We start from the raw sequence: 3,347 nt of genomic DNA on the forward strand, positions 1-3,347 counted from the left end.
TAAGCCAAGCAGATTTCTAGTCATTTGTCAGCCATTGGCTATATAATCCTTAATACAGAAACCACTTAATGAATAATGTCTCTTGCAACAATGTAGTAAGTTACCCTTAGAAATTCTATAATGCCATAAAGAAAAGCCTCCCGAATGGTTTATTAGTGGTATAACACTTAAGCTTATTTCAAAGCTCTATACGTGTATATATCGATCTATTTAGAGAAGATATGCTTAGCAATTTTGAGATTCCCTGGCTGGAAGGTAGGTGCTTTGTATATTTGATATTAAATTGTTTCTCAGTGGAAAGTGCCATAAGTCACATCTCATCCCAAAGAAATGTCTAACAGAGAATCTAGGATCGTAACCCAAGAAAGCAGTGGTGTTTGCCCCCCGGTAACAGGGCTATACCTAGGATTCCACGCACGCGTCAGCTATAAATGATAAGGTTGCTCAGTGCAGCCTTTTCAGGCCAGACCCTCCTTAGGAAAGAGAGGGGGGTTGTGGTCAGGGGCATAGGAAGAAGCCACCTGGGCTACATACACCATCCACTATCCACTTCCTTTCCTCACAATTTACGATCCCAAGTTTGAGATGGGACTAAGGTTCGTAACACATTGACTGCCATACTAGGAAAAAAGAATTTTTCCCTGGGGCCACAGTGTTTTATGACAAAAATACAATAAAAACTTCGAAAACAAAATGATTTTTCCTAATTTACTAAAAAATTTGTTCTATTTTATTGTTTTTTGTGTGTTAGTCACATGTAACTTGAAAAATAGTTCATAAGGGTAAAGGTAAAGAGATGTGTGAGTTACATATGCTTCATGAGGGCCCCAGCTCAAAACTAGCACAACTCACATGGCAGTTAATGTGTTAACGGTAATATCTCCATATATTCCAAGTTCTTTTACTTTATTTCTGAGGTTTTTTGGGATCCCAGTATCCCTGATGTGTTTTTAGAACATAGCACACGTGACGTAACAGTCACTTGGCCCAATCCTTGTATTGAGCCTGGCAGTAACTGCCCTTGCGTAATCTCTTCCCCTTGAGTGTGGGTTAGACCTAATGACTGGCTTCTAATGAATAGAATACAGTAAATGGTATGTCTCACCCACGTTGAGGTTATAAAACACCGTGAGTTCTGCCCTGCTCACACTCTCAGGCTCTTCTTGCTTGCTTGTTCTGGTGAACCAAGCTGCCATGTTGTGAGATGCCTTAGAGAGGCCCACATGGCAAGGAACTCAGGGTGGTCTCCAGACAGTAGTCAGTGAGGAGCTGCAGCCCTCCGTCTAACAGCCTGCAAGGAACTGAATCCTGCCTACAACTAAAGTGAGCTTGAAAGCAAATTCACCCCCAGTTCAGTCAGAGAACCCCACTGAGCTGTGCCTGGATTCCTGACCCACAGAAGCTATGAAATCATAAATGTTTGTTATTTTAAGCCACTAAGTTTTGGGGTAATTTATTACATGCAATAGATAGCTAATATAGCTTCTATAGAGCAAATTACCTAACCTAGTTGTTTTAGATTCCTCATCTATAAAATGAGTATTACAGTGCCTGCCCTAGAGTTATTGTGAAGTACTTAAAGCAAACACAAAATATATTACTATTGTTACGGCATCTTTTTAATCTCATTAACTCTGCAGTAATGTATACAGAGGCATAAAGACAGCATTACTTAAGACATTTCTTCTATTATGTAGATTCATGAAGTTACTTTTGATAGACTGGTGCCAACAGGAATTATGAATCTTTATTTGAAAGCTATTCCATAGTTTTTTCAGAATTATCTAGTTAGATGCAGACTTTACCACTTCTCAGTTTAGGATACCTTCTGAAAGTCATGGACGAGAACTGAAATAAACCTGCCTTAATACAGTGGTTCCCAAGTGTAGTCCAAGACTGCAGTATTAAGATGTGAATTGGGTTTAATAGAGTTCCCCCACAATATATGTCCACCTGGATCCTGTGAATGTGACATACTTGGAAACAGGGTCTTTACAAATGTAAAGATGAGGTCATACTAGATTAAGGAGGGTGTTAGTCAGCAGTGACACTGCAAGCTGGGGATGAAGGAGACAGAGAGGGTACAAAATGAAGCAAGGATGTCAGATTTCCGGAATTCTGTAAGCAGGAAACAGACTGCCCAGAGGGTAGGACTGCAGAGGCTGAGGTTGAGGGCTCAGAGGGTGGGGCTAATGGAGCCTTTGAGGGCCTAGAGGCTAGGGTTGGTGGCACCTCCATGAGCACAGAGGGCAGATGGAATCACACACGATAATTCTGTCCTTGAAACTTAATGGAATTTGCCCTGCTGGGTTGCAAACTTGCTTTAGACTGTGACTCCTTTATTCCTCCCACATTCTCCCTTTTGGAATGGAAATGTTTATCCTGTGGGGGTCCCACCATTGTATTTTAGAAGCTGACAGCTTGTTTTCCAGTTTCATAGGTATGTAGATGGAGAAAGGAGGCCAGAATGGGTCATACCCAGAGTCTTACCCATATCTGACTTAGATGATGAGAATTTAAAACTTTTTGAGTTGATATTTAGATGAGATTTTAGGTTAGAATTAATGCTGGAATGGGTTAAGACTTTTGGGAATGTTGGAATAGAGCAATGTATTTTGCACCTGGGATGAACATGACTTTTGAGGGACCAGAGGACAGACTACTGGGTTTGTCCCTTCAAGATTCATATCTAATGGAACCTGTGATTGTGACCTTATTTGTCAATAGAGTCTTTACAGATGCAATCAAGTTAAGATGAGGTCATTCAGGATTAGGGTAGCCCCTAAATCCAATGAGTAAATCCTTATAAGGAGAGAGAGAGAGGCACTGGGAAATGCGGAAGGAAGAATGCCCCGTGAAGACAGGCAGAGATTGCAGTGATACAGCAACAAGCCAAGGAAAGCCAAGGATTGCTGGGAGAGAGGCGGAGAACAAATTATCCCTCAGACCCTCCAGAAGGAAACAACCCTGCTGACACCCTGATTTTGGACCTCTGAACTTCTGAACTGTAAGATAATAAATATCTGTTGTTGTAAGCCATGTGGTTTGTGTTACTTTGTTATGGCAGCCCTAGGAAACTAACACAGATTGTCACAGCAGCACTAGGAAGCTAACACAGGATGTTATTTGCCTGTTACTCTCATTCTCTCATAGGCATAAGATGGAGTTTTCGAGAGGCTGTGCGATGTGTGATACAGTGACAGGCTGAACACATGCAGATGTGAGAGTCCAGCTATGTTCTATTAAACTAGACATTAAAGAGATTTGCAAAAATATAAAACAATGCCACTTTCCTGATTAAATTTTTGTTTTGGAAAATAGTTATTAAATATGTTATGTGAACATAC

This window comes from Propithecus coquereli, unplaced genomic scaffold (genome assembly GCF_000956105.1).
Source record: "Propithecus coquereli isolate 6110/MARCELLA unplaced genomic scaffold, Pcoq_1.0 Scaffold197, whole genome shotgun sequence".
Taxonomy (NCBI): domain Eukaryota; kingdom Metazoa; phylum Chordata; class Mammalia; order Primates; family Indriidae; genus Propithecus; species Propithecus coquereli.